We start from the raw sequence: 16,659 nt of genomic DNA, 5'->3' as shown, positions 1-16,659 counted from the left end.
GAACTGGATAACTTTCACTGAAAGGAAAGAGTTGCAGCTCTCTGCCACACGCAAAACTAAGTGCCTGATTCAGACCCGGTCGCTAGCTAGCGATTGCTCGTTGCTGGCGATGTTTGCTACTGTGCGCATGCGTGTAATTCGTAGTGTGCATGCGCGAACTAGTACGAGCGATCGGGATGTGCTCACTCACCCTGCATAGACAGCCCAGTGGAATTAGTGACATGAGAGGCCGTTTGTGGGTGGTAACAGGGGCAGGCCAGTAGTAACGGGGGAGTGAAGTTGCAAACGCTGGCGTGCCTGAGCATCTTAACGCCATTTCAGAGGCGTGCATAATTAACAGGCAGCGTCATAGTACACATCACCTGGTTGAATTATACACTGAAGTGCTCGCAGTGCTTGCGGTAGGGTACAGTCAACCGCAAACGCTGCAGTCAGTTCTGACGGACCCGATGTACCGATGGTTGCCCACACTTCCTGGAGATGATGTGTGCAAGTGGGCATCTTAAGACAGGCTGGTGGGCGTCCGCATACACAAAGCGATCGCTCGCCAAGACATAGTGGTCGTGCTTATGCCTTGTCGTGCGATCGCCTGCCTTGACGTCACTTATCTGAATTTCCATACTCTGGGAGCGAGCGGCCGCATCTTGCGAGTGGGTCTGAATCAGGCCCTAAGTCTTTTATATTACATAAGATGCTGAGGCTATGCTGATCTTTATTGTGCTACAGTGTACTGGCAGAGACTGAGGAGGGCTGCTGCCAATGTCTAGCCGGCTGGCTGAGCCTCCTCGTCATCAGCAATTATTAACTTCACAGTCTATGCTAGTAGTAAGATGGCTGGCTGCCTTATAATATAATATAATATAGTTTTAAAGAGTTCACTCCTGTATGCTGGTATACTAGTCCTCAGATCCTGCAATAAGACGTCTGTATCACAGTCTGTTGCTAATCACTGGGGCTCTCACTGTTTAGTGATGCAGGAAGCTGTAGTCAGTAACTTGGGCTTACTAACCTCCATCTAAGCGTTTGCTTTACTCCCTGAGCTGGCAGGATCTGCCCAAAGATCTGATATTCCTCCCTCTGGTAGCCGATTATGGGCCGTATTCAATTTGAGGCGTTAAGTCCGGATCCGCTGTAAGTTACTGCCGATGACGTCATTATCGCCTGTTTTGGTTTTACCCCGTATTCAATTTCAAAGACTTTCCGCCTAGGCGTAAAGTCAGTGCAATGTAGTAGGTGGTAAAGTATCGCCTATGAATGGCAAGCGGTAAAATGTGCAGAATTGGGGTTTTGGGGTGCAACATTTTGGGAACCCCCGTGCAGCCTTCAGACATTCCCCCAAAGGTAAACTGTGTCAATTTTTTTTTTTTTTTTTAAACTTTAGGACACCCTAAAAAATAACTTTGAAAAAGGGGGCAAAAAAAAAAAGTTGGGGTACAAACTTAAAAACTAGCGAACTTGACTCTAGGGGGGTCCCCAAGTATGCCCCAAGTGTTTTTTTGATTGCAGGTGTTTCCGGCAGGTGGATTTTTCATGATTTTTTTTAAGTCACTTTAACAAGTTTAAAATATGCTGAACCCCATTTTCAAGTACCCCAAATTTGATGGGCATAGTTGTTTTGCCATAAAAACACTTCTAAATGCTCTTCTGCATCACCTTATTCAGAGCCGCATTTATGCACCTGCCGCGGCTATTAGAAACCCCAACTTCCTTCAGGAGTTAAAAATGGGGGTACCCTTTGTCATCCCCTATGTCTACACATCTTTAGGGGGGTCCCTAGAATATTTCCCGAAAATTCCCGTTTTGTTTAGCCTGTAAAAACAGGGGTAAAAATGTACAAAAAAATTTACATAAGGTCCCCCCCCAAAAGCCAAACCAGCCCCAGGCTTGCCAGCCAGTGGTGGTTTCTAAAAATATGGGGAACAAAATGTGTAGGGTTCCACCGTATTTTAGAAACCAACCCAAGGCTGCAGGGACCAGTTCTGGTTTTAAATATAGGTGGAAAAAAAATGTGGGGATCCCCCTATATTTAATACCAGCATCAGACCCAACCGACTGGGGTCTAATGCCACAGCCTGGAGACCCAATCACCTGGGCTCCAGATCCAAAGCATTAGCACCCCAAATCGGTCAGCACAAGCCGGTGATCTCGGGGGAGTCGGGGACCCCCTAAAGAAGGGTCCTCCCCCTCCCGAGCACCACAGGCTTACGCTGAAGCCTGTGGCTCTTCCCCATACCCCTGGTTTGGTGGGTATGGAGGTAATGGGGGGGGGCAAATAATGTAAAACTATTGTGTTTTATAGTGGAACTACAAATGCCAGCATGCCTGCCATTTTGCACTTGTGGAACAACAAGTGCCAGCAGATATGCGGCACCTGTAACTTAAAATAAATAGTTAAGAAAAGACAAAACACACACACCGTGACAGTATAACTTTATTACACACACCTACCCATTCACACATACTTAGCTATACCAGATGTGTCTGTCCCCTTGTCCAGTAGAATATCCTTAATGAATGGTTCTGCAAACAAAAATTCATACTCGCCTATATCCTGGCGCTGGTCTCCGCAGTAATCCAGGAACTTGGCAAAACAAAAAAATGATGTTACACGAACCACGCACTAGCTATCAGTATGTGTGTTGGCACACATACTGATAGCTCCCGAATGCCAGCTGACAGGACATGCACGGAGCTGGCACATCCCGAGAGTCAACCAGCGGCCGCACTGACTGTAGAGCGGCCGCTGATTGGCTCCGGCTACTGACAGTTCCCACGTGGGCGAGTCGATTTTTTACTTCTTTTTTGTACAGGTACAACACAATGGGAATTTACAGCAACTATTCCAGGGAACCCCCTAAACATGTGTAGACATGGGGGATCACTATGGGTACCCCCATTTTTAACTCCTGAAGGAAGTCGGGGTTTCATATAGCCGTGTCAGGTGCATTTTTGCAGAATTTTCAAAAAATACCTTTTGGGACTTAAAAATATGCTAGTACCCATTTTCAGGTACCCCAAATTTGATGGGACCATTTTTAAAACGAAAAAAATAAGCTAAGTGCTCTTCTGCATCACTTCTTCAAGGTCAGGAAAAAAAACACCAGCCGCGGCTATTTAAAAACCCGACTTTCTTTTGCTGCCAAAAACGGGGGTACCCATAGTGATCCCCAATGTCTGGACATCTTTAGGGGGGTCCTAGGATTATTTCCCGAAAGTTCCCATTTTTTTAAGCCGATCCAAGTATCGCCGGGTCCCGTTTTCGCCTACTTTCAAATTTAATACGGGGATACGTGGGCACGCGCGGGATACTTTAACGCCTACAAAACAGGCGAAGTTGGCGTTAAGTCTGGGCCGCGTTAAATTATCACGGCTCGGCGCAAATTGAATACGGGCCTATGTTGGAAGAAGTGCCCCTGCAATACTGTATATTGCTCATCAGCAGCTGTACTGAAGAAGGGAGCGCCTCTCTGCCTGCCTCCACTGGGAGGTAAGAAGCTACTTAGTTGGCTGGAAGATGTCACTGGGACCAGCTTCAACCAGGACCCGCTGCTACTAATCGCCACTGTGCGTCCTATGATTCCTTTGTGCTGATAATAGCTGATTTAATGAGATAACAAAGGGAGTAACAAAATTGTGTATAATGTTTCGGGAACAACCCCTTCCTCAGGTGCAGGTTTTTTTTTTTTTTCTTTATTCCCTGAAAACCTCATAATCTGTTCTTGTTATTGCCTTTGGGCTCTATTTTCTACAATTCGCATATTGAATGCAAATAGTAGTGTGATATTACCGAGTGAATTCGCATTGCGATATTATCGACTGAATTCGCATTGTGATATTATCGACTGAATTCGCATTGCGAATTCAGGCAATATCACAGGGATTTACTACAAATCCCTTACAGGGACAGAGCTTGCGAGAAAGCTCTGTCCCTGCGAATCCCCTCCGCACTCTAGTCACAGTATTTTTGCAAACCATTTGGAACTGCCCTCGCTTAGCAGCTCACCTTTAATGCACCATGTCCTTGCATCTACAAAAATAGCAGTAACCAGTGGCCGAGTTGGATAAAAAAAAAGACGACATCCAAAGTCTGCTCATTGTTTGACTCTACTCAGTTTGACTACTCCTGCCTGCTGACCACTTGACGTCTGCTTTTTCAGATTTTTTCGTGTCTGCCACCAGTATTGATAACAGTTAGCTTTTCTTATCCTTGTTTGATGCCTGCCTTGACCTCAGTTTCTGGATCTGATTCCTGATTTTAGATTGCATCTAACTATTCTTGCCTTTTATATAACTTGTTCCTCTGATTGCATACCTGCAATTTTCCATTAATTTGCAGAGGGCTGGATTCAGTTTCCGCGTAGCCCCGCCCCAAGAGCAAATGCTGTGAATTGCATCTTTAGACAGCAGGAGTCATAACCACAATGACGAGAATGCTGCGCCACGCCCCCGGCCATCGATGAGTGTTTTCCCCTCTGGGATTCTCCCGGAGGTGCCATTAAGAATGTAGGCAAGTAATATCTGTGCATAGTATTTATTAATCTTTTTGTCAAAGGATTGGCTACCCCGCTTCCATCCACTACCCAGCTCCAGTTCAGCTCTCAATGGGCTTGAATACAGTATCCATGGTAGGGCATGGGGACTCGAAAACTAATGAGAAAAGAGGGACTGGAAGAAAAGCCCATGGTCTCTGCAGTATCCCTTTTCTTAGATAGGAGAAAGTCCTTTTTCTATCTTTCCTTCACATATAAATGCCAAAATATTATAAGATGTGACTAAAAAAAACACTAATTCCCTGACCGGGAATCGAACCCGGGCCGCGGCGGTGAGAGCGCCGAATCCTAACCACTAGACCACCAGGGAAGCTGTTCTGGTATAATTCTATATTCTGTCAACTGCAGGTAGCACTTGACAGTATTTGGAGATTGAGAATATTTTTTTATATATCATTGTATATTACAATTAGCATTTCAACATTTAGATTAAAACCAATACAGAAAAATGAAAATGCAGATGTACACTCTAAGCACTGAGAATGCTGGTAATCAAAACAATTTTAATAAACTCTACATTTAATAGGGAGTATAAATAAGGTGTTTAGCACATTTTGCCCAAAATACATGCCCATCTACCATGTCAAGGTGAATCTCATCAGGTTGGTCCCAGTGCCACTGGTACTAAATAGCTGGGACCAGGCTTGCTGGAGGGGTCCGGGTCCACCCCCCCTCCCGAGTATACTTACCTTGCTCCAGCAAGTAGGTCCCAATCTTCCCAGTGACATCTGTGCCAGAGTCATTGCTCTCCAGTGCACATGTGCCATATTTCCGAATATCACTGGGAAGATGGTGCTACCGAGGTGGAGGGACCCGCCTGCCGGATCAAGGTAAGATGTTAAGTGGGTTGGAGCAATTGCACTGATCATCCCCCTTCCCGGATCTGCCCCAGGCTGAGGGGTGAAAGGTGCCCCTCTGTGCAGCGAACCGCACATACTATTAGGCCACTTCCCCTAAATACCTGGGCCCGGCGCTGCTCTCTATGGCCCTGCCTAACATCCCTAATACTAAGACATTATATAAAAGTATCCAGAACCTACCTAAAATAGTGCCTATTGTACTACAGTATGTACAGAGCAAAGCAAGAACCTATACTAATTAAAATTATTATTAGGTGATTTTAATTAGTATAGGTCCTTGCATTGCTGTCTACATATTAGAATCGGCCCTATTATAGTTATTGTGTTTAAAATTAGGGTATGCAGTCCAGGCTCCCACCACCTTTAATTAAAGCAATATACAATATAATTTTTTACCTTGTTATACTGCTTAGACTAAGGCTATATTTTAGTGTGAATAAAAAATAAATACTTTATGAAAAAAACCCAAATACAATTACACTCTATATAAGGCATGGATAAAAAAAACAAAACTGTTTCTGCCCGGTTTCGAACCGAGGACCTTTCGCGTGTGAGGCGAATGTGATAACCACTACACTACAGAAACTGTTGGGTCCCTGTATCATTAGTTTACCAGTAGGTAGACCATGAAGCTATCACAGTATTGTTTATTCTGAGGACTGTCATTTGCTCCCATACATTACCAGGTTTTCATCCCAACCAGCCAGATTGGACAGATATCTGACAGATAATTGTATAGTGTATGCCCAGCATATTAGTTACTATTTGTGTGTGGCCTAAGATTCCTTTGTGCTGATCTAACAGCTGATTTATTAATCAGATGACAAAGGGAGTAACAAAATTGTGGATAATGTTTCGGGAACAACCCCTTCCGCAGGTGCAGGTTTTTGTTATTTCTTTATTCCCTGAAAACATTATGGTCTATTTTTATTATTCCCTTTGTTTTGTGATGAATAAAACTGCTATTATAACTTATAAGTACAGTTCTGTACTCATGTCCCTTAAATATTATGTTGCACTTGATGCATACCTCCCAACTATCCCCCCCGAGGGCCGCAGTGTCTCGCGGTGGGGGGGAAGTTGGGGGAAGCATACACACTCCTAAGCAGAGGTAGAATAGATGCTGTGCGCACGCCCCATTAGGGATGCAAACGGGGGCGTGTCATGTGACCACGCCCCTTTACGATTAAGTCACACCCTGTTTTCGGGCGCGCGCGCAGGTCCCCACTCCCTCCCAGCAAATGTTGGGAGGTATGTTGATGTAATGTGGGAATATTTTAACCCATTCCTAAAAATGGCATAATTGATGGTGAATATGTTAATAAATGTAATATATACTTGAATCCAGATATTTGCCTGGGTGTGAATTATGTTGCCATGTTCACTGCACTGAGGGTGGATAACAGGCTGAAGGTAGCCCAGTAATTGCTGACTTGGTGACAAAGTCATTGCCAGATTTACCCTGGGTACGCTCTCCACTGCCAGAGTAAATAGCCTTATGCTGCCCATCCATTAGCCCGATTCAGCAGCGATTGCAAATGCAACTACGTACGCAGAATGAGCGACTGGTAGCCATTGCGCATGTGTTTAAGCCGCACTGTGAGCTGCGATCAGGCACGCACAAAGGAATCCATTGCAGTTTGAGTGACAGGCCGTGAGCATTTGGGAGTTGTGACGGGGGAGTGGTCGGAGAAACGCAGGCGTGCCTGACCGTTTGAACGTTGTTGCGTGGGCGTGCATAAATTAGCCACTATGATTGCATACACAGCCTAAGTACTCACTGCGTGCGATGAGACTTGCAGTTTCTGCGGCAGGTCAGACCTGCTGTAAATGTGCATGACATGCTAATGTACTTAGATGGTACTGATGTATATGCAGGAATGCGAGTTAGTACGGATGTAAGAAAGAAGTAGTGGGCGTCTCTGTGCCGGCTGAGCTGTAGCAAGCATTAGCATATTTTTGCAGCTGTGTTCCATGTGAAATCGCAGCTGCATACGCAATTGCGATCCATACTGAATCAGGCCCGATGTCCTGGCTTCTATAAATATAGCAGTCATCAGTGGCCGAGCTGGAAAAAAAAGATGACATTCAAAGTCTGCTCATTGTTTGACCCTGCTCGTTTTTGACTACTCTTGCCTGCCGCCCACTTGTCCTCTGCTTTTTCTGACTTTTTCTTATCTGTTATCCATATTGATATCAGTTAGTTTTTCTTACCCTTGTTTGATGTCTGCCTTGACCACAGTTTCTGGCTCTTAATCGGTTAGTAGCCTATCCTGATTTTAAATTGTATCTAACTAGCTTGTCCCTTTGATTGTATAACTACAATTTTCCATCAGTTTGCACAGGGATCAAGGGCTGGATTCAGAAAAAATCATAAAAATGCAGATGTGTCTTACCATTTTAATCCGTTTAAAGGGTTCCCATAATTTAGCCAGTGCGATTACCTCCACAGCACAAGAGCTCTCTGCGTGTGCAGAGTCTCGTAGAATTAGACACAGGTCAGACTAGCTGCAAGTGGTTGATGGTGGCCGATGTTCCCGATGTGTACGCTGGTCTGCGTGTTCACTCACAGAAGAGAAAGCAGCCGTGGCCATCTCTAGGCACGGATAAGGTTGGGGCAGCATCTGCATATATTATCAGCTGCGTTCTATCAGGATTCACAAATGCAATTCAACAGGGGCGGATTGGGCCACTGAGAGATCGACACAGTTCCCGCTGGGCCGGCTCAAATGAGCCCCTTCCCACCTCCCCCAGGGCCGGCCGATAGTACTAGTGTGATACCCCCAAACCTGCAGTGTTTTCTCCAGCATGGAAGGGGTTAATGGCCAGGAGTTAGGACCCTGCTGATCCCCTGGAGATGGTTCTGCCAGCCTTAAGGAGGGAAACTAGAGAGAGGCTGTTGGGGGTGCTATAGAAGCCCAGTGAGTTTTGCACAAGACTGAGAGGAGCATGGCAGGAGCCATGGTGTGTGCTGGAGAGTGCTGTGACTGAGGGCACAGAGAGCAGGGATCAGCAGCTGATTGGGGTGACTGTGAGGGGAAGACCCCTTCCATGTAAGGCAGCAGAACAAGAGAAGCTGATAGGACACAGATCTATTAAAGCTGCTGCAGCCCAAAGGAGAGGAGAGAGTGTGCATGCTGCAAAGACAAGTGCTGGCATCTGGACAGGTACCCCAAGCATTACAGCACATGGCAAGTAAAAAGCACCACAGTAAAGACTGAGATCAGTCAGCACATAGCAGTCTGTGATCTCAGGGCAGCCAGCTTACTGCTGTACAGTGAGAGAAGCCTGCAGCAGGATATACAGCAGTAGTGCATAACACAGAACTGTGCAGGATATACAGCAGTAGTGCATAACACAACTGTGCAGGATATACAGCAGTAGTGCATAACACAGAACTGTGCAGGATATACAGCAGTAGTGCATAACACAGAACTGTGCAGGATATACAGCAGTAGTGCATAACACAGAACTGTGCAGGATATACAGCAGTAGTGCATAACAGAACTGTGCAGGATATACAGCAGTAGTGCATAACACAGAACTGTGCAGGATATACAGCAGTAGTGCACAACACAGAACTGTGCAGGATATACAGCAGTAGTGCATAACACAGAACTGTGCAGGATATACAGCAGTAGTGCATAACACAGAACTGTGCAGGATATACAGCAGTAGTGCATAACACAGAACTGTGCAGGATATACAGCAGTAGTGCATAACACAGAACTGTGCAGGATATACAGCAGTAGTGCATAACACAGAACTGTGCAGGATATACAGCAGTAGTGCATAACACAGAACTGTGCAGGATATACAGCAGTAGTGCATAACAGAACTGTGCAGGATATACAGCAGTAGTGCATAACACAGAACTGTGCAGGATATACAGCAGTAGTGCATAACACAGAACTGTGCAGGATATACAGCAGTAGTGCATAACACAGAACTGTGCAGGATATACAGCAGTAGTGCATAACACAGAACTGTGCAGGATATACAGCAGTAGTGCATAACACAGAACTGTGCAGGATATACAGCAGTAGTGCATAACACAGAACTGTGCAGGATATACAGCAGTAGTGCATAACACAGAACTGTGCAGGATATACAGCAGTAGTGCATAATACAGAACAGGCAGAGACAGTGACGCCATTTTGGATACCAGTAATACAGTTCAGTGTCATCTATAAAGTTTGTGCACCAACGAAAGGCTGTACAGTGAATTCTGAGTACTCACAGGGACATTGTGCTTTCTATCTATTGAATTTATAGTTGAACCATTTGAGATTCTGCCAACTACAACTGCAACTTGGTATATTTAGTTTAACTACCTCTAACACATAGAGGGAGCAGGTAGGCATTCATATGTTTAGCATGAGGTTTTATTATAAGTATACAGTATGTATAGAGTGAACCTAAGCTTATTAATGTGATATCCTGTGTGTACCTTTTGCATTGCAACAATATTGCATGTTCTAATGTTCATTTAGAATTGTCCTAGTAGAATAGTGATTCAGAGTAATAAACCCCCATTTCTTTATATTGATCTGGTTTCTGCGCTGGGTTCTGGGGGTTCTCCTGTCTCTCTGCTGTGATAGGAGGAGCCTGAAAGAGGAACTGCACTGATCTACGCCCAAGCAGGTTCCAGAAGAAAAGCAGGTACGATCCACTCACTGACATCCCACCAAATTGGGGATGTTACACTAGTGTCCCGGGCTGCATATAAACAAGCACAGGGTCAGTGTCTGACTAACACTGACTGCATCTCTGCAGAGCTTTAGGGGGCTGCTGACTGACACATAACTGGCCCCTATCTGCTGAGTGATCGGGGGGAGGGGCTCCACTCTCTGTATTGAAGCAAGTAGACAGCCCCGTCCCCTGCCTTAGACACTGTGCAATGAGAGAAGCAGCATAGGATGTGTGAACTGTGCAGTAGAGATGGCTAGTGAGTGAGTGTCTTAACACAATGACTCAAATCATTCAGATGTTGGAATGATTCGAGTCACTCACTGTTTGGTGAGTCGATACACCGACCTCCCTAGCCTCTCAATGGGAGCCAGAGTGAGTTGCAGCTCCACCCCCTACACTGCTGATCCGTCCTGATCATACTTCTGCACTGTGTCAGATCAGAAATATGATCAGGTCGGATCAGCAGTGTAGGGGGCGCTGCTACTGCCAGGGCTCAGGGGAGTACACTGGAATTGGTATGAAATACCATCAGCCGCATGGCCGGCGGTTCAATTCCCGTCAGCGGCAGCCCGACAGAAGCAGAGTGCGACGCAGCGGAAGGCCGACAGCGCTGGAAATCCCGATCGTGGATAGGTAAGTATCCACTAACCTAACCCCCCTAACCCTCCTTAGGGGTGCCTAACCCTAACTTCCCCCTCTAAGTGCCTAACCCTAACCACCCCCTTCCCCGCTGCCTAAACCTAAGTCACCCGGGGGGGTGCCTAACCCTAAGTCCCCCCCGGGGGTGCCTAACCCTAACCCTCCCTCCCCCTAGCCTAACCCTAACCCTCCCGGGGGGGTGCCTAACCCTAAGTCCCCCTCGGGAGCCCTAAACCTAACCCTCCCCCCCCGCAGCTGTCCGCTCGTGGCGCCCGGCATCAGTACGATCGTGATGCCGGGCGCCGGTCTCCCAGCGTCGGGGAAATGCGGGCGTCTATATCTAGACGCCTGGCATTTCACCCATGCCGGGATAAGACAGTCGGGAAGCCGGCTGCCGGTATTTAGGCAGTCGGCTTCCCGATTGCCTCCCAGTACACTGACTCAGGAGAGTCAGTGCAGAACCTTGATCTGCACTGCTGGGCTGCGGGGGGCGGAGCTCTCAGCGACTCACTGAGAGTCGCTGGCACCTCTGCTTCCTACAGCAGTGTCTCGAGACACTTCACTGAGTTAAGCCATGTGGCTCAACTCAGTGCTGTGAGTCGCTCTGCCCATTCCTACTGTGCAGGGATCTATGTAACGTGAAGTGAGGCAGTATCTGGGTGCGGGGGCTCTTAGAGGTCTATTTACTTAGCAGTGTTAGGAGACAGAGTGAAAAGTGATAAGGTGCCAGCCAATCAGCTCCCAACTGTCATTTTTCAAACACTGCCTGTGAGATGGCAGTTAGGAGCTGATTGGCTGGCACCTTATAACTTTTCACTCTGTCTCCTAACACTGCTTAGTAAATAGACCCCTAAGACTGAGCCAAGTGCAGCTGCAACACAGCAAGAGAATGGATCTTTTCATCTTTAATGCTGGCAGCATCATGACTATGGCTGCTGAGTGAGTCCAGCAGGTGACTGTCACTACTGTTATAAAAGGGCTGTGGTGTTATATTGGGGGGTTGTAGTGTTATATGTGGGGCTATGTTATATGTGGGGCTTTGTTATATAGGAGGGCTCTGTTGTTTTATATGTCAATGTGATGTTATAGCGAGCTGTGGTGTTATATAGTGGCTGTGGTGTTATATAGCAAGCTGGGGTCTTATATGGGGGTCTGTGGTGTTATATAGGGGCTGTGTTATATAGGGGGCTGAGGTATATATAGATGTATTTCAATGTATAGGGACTGTGGTGTATAGAGCTATGTGTCATTATATAGGGACTGTGGTATATAGAGCTATGTGTCATTATATAGGGACTGTGGTATATAGAGCTATGTGTCGGTATATACGGACTATGGTATATAGAGCTATGTGTCTGTATATAGGGACTGTGCTATATAGAGCTATGTGTCGGTATATAGTGGGCTGTGGTATTATATAGAGCTGTGTGTCATTATATAGGAACTGTGGTATATAGAGCTATGTGTCAGTATATAGTTGACTATGGTATATAGAGCTATGTGTCGAAATATAGTGACTGGTATATAGAGCTATGTGTCGGTATATAGGGACTGTGGTATATAGAGCTATGTGTCGGTATATAGGGACTGTGGTATATAGAGCTATGTGTCGGTATATAGGGACTGTGGTATATAGAGCTATGTGTCGGTATATAGGAACTGTGGTATATAGAGCTATGTGTCAGTATATAGTTGACTATGGTATATAGAGCTATGTGTCGAAATATAGTGACTGGTATATAGAGCTATGTGTCGGTATATAGGGACTGTGGTATATAGAGCTATGTGTCGGTATATAGGGACTGTGGTATATAGAGCTATGTGTCGATATATAGGGACTGTGGTATATAGAGCTATGTGTCGATATATAGAGACTGTGGTATATAGAGCTATGTGTCAGTATATAGGGACTGTGGTATATAGAGCTATGTGTCGGTATATAGGGACTGTGGTATATAGAGCTATGTGTCGGTATATAGGGACTGTGGTATATAGAGCTATGTGTCGATATATAGGGACTGTGGTATATAGAGCTATGTGTCGATATATAGGGACTGTGGTATATAGAGCTATGTGTCAGTATATAGGGACTGTGGTATATAGAGCTATGTGTCGGTATATAGGGACTGTGGTATATAGAGCTATGTGTCGGTATATAGGGACTGTGGTATATAGAGCTATGTGTCGATATATAGGGACTGTGGTATATAGAGCTATGTGTCGGTATATAGGGACTGTGGTATATAGAGCTATGTGTCGATATATAGGGACTGTGGTATATAGAGCTATGTGTCGATATATAGAGACTGTGGTATATAGAGCTATGTGTCAGTATATAGGGACTGTGGTATATAGAGCTATGTGTCAGTATATAGGGACTGTGGTATATAGAGCTATGTGTCGGTATATAGGGACTGTGGTATATAGAGCTATGTGTCGGTATATAGGGACTGTGGTATATAGAGCTATGTGTCGATATATAGGGACTGTGGTATATAGAGCTATGTGTCGGTATATAGGGACTGTGGTATATAGAGCTATGTGTCGATATATAGAGACTGTGGTATATAGAGCTATGTGTCAGTATATAGGGACTGTGGTATATAGAGCTATGTGTCAGTATATAGGGACTGTGGTATATAGAGCTATGTGTCGGTATATAGGGACTGTGGTATATAGAGCTATGTGTCAGTATATAGGGACTGTGGTATATAGAGCTATGTGTCGGTATATAGGGGCTGTGGTATTATATAGAGCTGTGTGTTGGTGTATACAGGCTGTAGTAAGTGTACATCACTAAGGGGACCCCCATGCTGTATGTCTGTGCTTTCTCCTATAGTTTCCTTTCAAGAGAATTGAATTGTTTTATCGCACGCTACTTACCTGCCCCTGTCGGGATTTTAATCCCATTCCCATCAACGGTTTACGACAACAATGAGGGATATCACTGCACATCTATGGTAATACAGCTAGCTGCAAGGACCCTGACTAAGAAAAGCAGCGCATGAAAATTCTGCCCCAGTATGCACCTACGCTCCCCCAGCTGCTGACGCTGATATTTTCCAATTTTAATGTGACATGTCAGCCTTTCCTGCTTTATGTAATTATGTCATTTTTCAAAGGGACATAATGCACCCAAAAAAGGTCCATGTCTTCATGGGGAAGGGCCTGGGAAGACATAGGAGAGGCCAGGAGATGCTGGGGATGAAATAAGAGGAAGCTACAAGCAAGAATGTTAATAAACAGAAATTTAACAGGCCCATACAGTGCCCCCTGACCTGTGGTGACCTGTGTGATGGCACCAGCTGCACTACCCTAGCTACGGCCCTGTGTGAAGCACCACTATGGCACAGTATTCAACATTATGGTAATGCACCACTATGGCACAGTATCACTATGGCACAGTATACAACATTATGGATGGTAATGCACCACTATGACACAGTATACAGCATTATGGTAATGCACCACTATGGCACAGTATACAGCATTATGGTAATGCACCACTATGGCACAGTATACAGCATTATGGTAATGCACCACTATGGCACAGTATACAACATTATGGTAATGCACCATTATGTCACAGTATACAGCAATATGGTAATGCACCACTATGGCACAGTATACAACATTATGGTAATGCACCACTATGTCACAGTATACAGCAATATGGTAATGCACCACTATGTCACAGTATACAATATTATGGTAATGCACCACTATGGTACAGTATACAACATAATGGTAATGCACCACTATGGCACAGTATACAATAATATGGTAATGCACCACTATGTCACAGTATACAGCAATATGGTAATGCACCACTATGTCACAGTATACAACATTATGGTAATGCACCACTATGTCACAGTATACAGCAATATGGTAATGCACCACTATGTCACAGTATACAATACTATGGTAATGCACCACTATGGTACAGTATACAACATAATGGTAATGCACCACTATGGCACAGTATACAGCATTATGGTAATGCACCACTATGTCACAGAATACAACATTAAGGTTCTGATTCTGAGTCAGATGCAGTCTAGTGATGTTTTTCGTCTGTGTTGCACCGCGCATACATCCCAATGGTGTTTGTATAGAGTCACAGCAGTACAGATTGAGTTGCACACTTGAAGAAATGTATCAGAAATGTGTTGGGTGTTCCTGGGTGGTTACAGGGGGTTGGCTAATCAGAAGTAGATGTAACATAGTATGGGTGTTCGGGCGCGCCGCTGAAAGTGGCTGCATACAGAGAAGCTGAATCACTCACATGCAAGACCATACTCAGACAGATCTGCACCTAGCATAGGACTGGTGCAAGTTTTGATGGTGACACCGATGGTGGGATCTAAAGATGCAGCACAAAGCATGATTGCAGCGTGTGTAGATGCTGTAGATGGGCATCTCAGTCCTTGCACAATCGGACATACGGCTGTACACAATGCAAGGGGTTTGTAATGACTGCAACTGCGTCCGACTCAGAATTAGGCCATATGAAGAGGAAGTATCCCGCCCTCTCCACAGACCCCGCCCCCATTAGGGCTGCTTCCAGAAACTTCACGGGCTAGTTTTCCATCCCAATCTGCCCCTGTAATCCAAGCTGAATCATGCACTGTATTTGCTAATGTGGTACCATTTATATTAGCAATGTTTCTTTAGAATTGGTGCCTTAATGAAGATGACTGTCCCCGAGTATTTTCCTTCTAATCCCGTCAGCTGTGGATCTGTTCCCTCAGTTCTCTTCAGCTTCATCCCCCATTGTGTCTCTCCAGCCCCCCAATGTCTCTGTAGCTCTAGCCCCCTTCTGTCCAGACCCTCAGTGTCTCTCTATCCAGCCCTCTTGTCTTTCCACTGCAGTCCCCTAGTTTCCATCCATTTGCAACTACTCAGTGTATCCAGCAAATGCCCCCAGTGCCTTTCCAGATCCAGCCAGCCCCTGCTGTCTCTCCAGCCTCCTCTCTCTTTGTCCTCCACTGTCTCTCCAGCCACAGCCTCCTTCTATCTCTCCAGCAAAACCCCCACTACCACTCCAGCTGCAGCCCCCAGTGTCTATCAGGCTTCATTCTGTCTCTCCTGACCCACAGACTCTCCAGCTTCATTCTTTCTCCAGACTCAGTGTCTCTACAGCTCTCTTCTGTCTCTCCATCCCAATATCTCCAGCTGAAGCCCCCAGAATATTTCCAGCACCCTTTTGTCTCTCCAACAAAGCCTCTAGTGTCACTACAGCTGTAGCCACAGTATCACTCCAGCTGCAACCCTCCAGGGACTCTCCAGAACTCAGTTTCTCTCCAGCATGCTTCTGTCTCTCCAGCAAAGACCTATAGTGTCACTCCAGTTGCAGCCCCCAGTATCACTCCAGCTGCAGCCCCCCAGGGACTCTCCAGAACCCAGTGTTTCTCCAGCCATCTGGGTCTCTCCTGCTCCACTTACCTTCTTCTGTGTCTTCTGGCTGCTCCCCATCCTCTTTGGGCCATGGCTCCTCTCCTTAGCAGTGCAGCGTGACATCATGACATCATGCATGCTGCGCGACACTAAACAAAGTTTTTCTATTGCACAGACCACCATGCAGGAAGATATAGTGGAAGCTGGCTCTACAGATCCTGTTCATGTTTGTGCCTTGCTGATCACTGCAGATGCATAGGCAGTGGTGCCTGGAAGTGGCAAGATGTCATACCACCAGATCCTGCCCCCACTTTGAGCACTGTGGGCTATGCTATATGCTCTAATACACTAAGGAGTATTTTTGCAAACCTAGATTATTTCACTTATATCAAGCAGCCCTCTACGGTGCCGACTGTAAGTGATCTGAACAGAGTAGTATCCTCCTGTGTGAGTTTAAGGTGATTCCAAGGCTGTAATTGCAGTTTGTGCTAGCATAATCCTAAAGTAGTAGGGATGGC

General features: G+C 45.7%; 2 non-coding genes across 2 annotated transcripts; both read right to left on the bottom strand.

Annotated features, from left to right (window-relative positions):
• Window positions 1-4,788: 4,788 nt before the first annotated feature.
• TRNAE-CUC (transfer RNA glutamic acid (anticodon CUC)) lies at window positions 4,789-4,860 on the bottom strand. The gene has a single exon. It is a non-coding gene; the product is annotated as a tRNA-Glu (tRNA).
• A 1,063-nt stretch (window positions 4,861-5,923) lies between these two features.
• On the bottom strand, window positions 5,924-5,996 carry TRNAV-CAC (transfer RNA valine (anticodon CAC)). The gene has a single exon. It is a non-coding gene; the product is annotated as a tRNA-Val (tRNA).
• Between the last annotated feature and the right edge of the window lie 10,663 nt (window positions 5,997-16,659).

This window comes from Taudactylus pleione, unplaced genomic scaffold, assembly GCF_031769625.1.
Source record: "Taudactylus pleione unplaced genomic scaffold, aTauple2 ptg000551l, whole genome shotgun sequence".
Lineage (NCBI taxonomy): Eukaryota > Metazoa > Chordata > Amphibia > Anura > Myobatrachidae > Taudactylus > Taudactylus pleione.
Note: the sequence above shows the minus strand (reverse complement) of the source record. Positions and strands in the feature narration are given on the sequence as shown.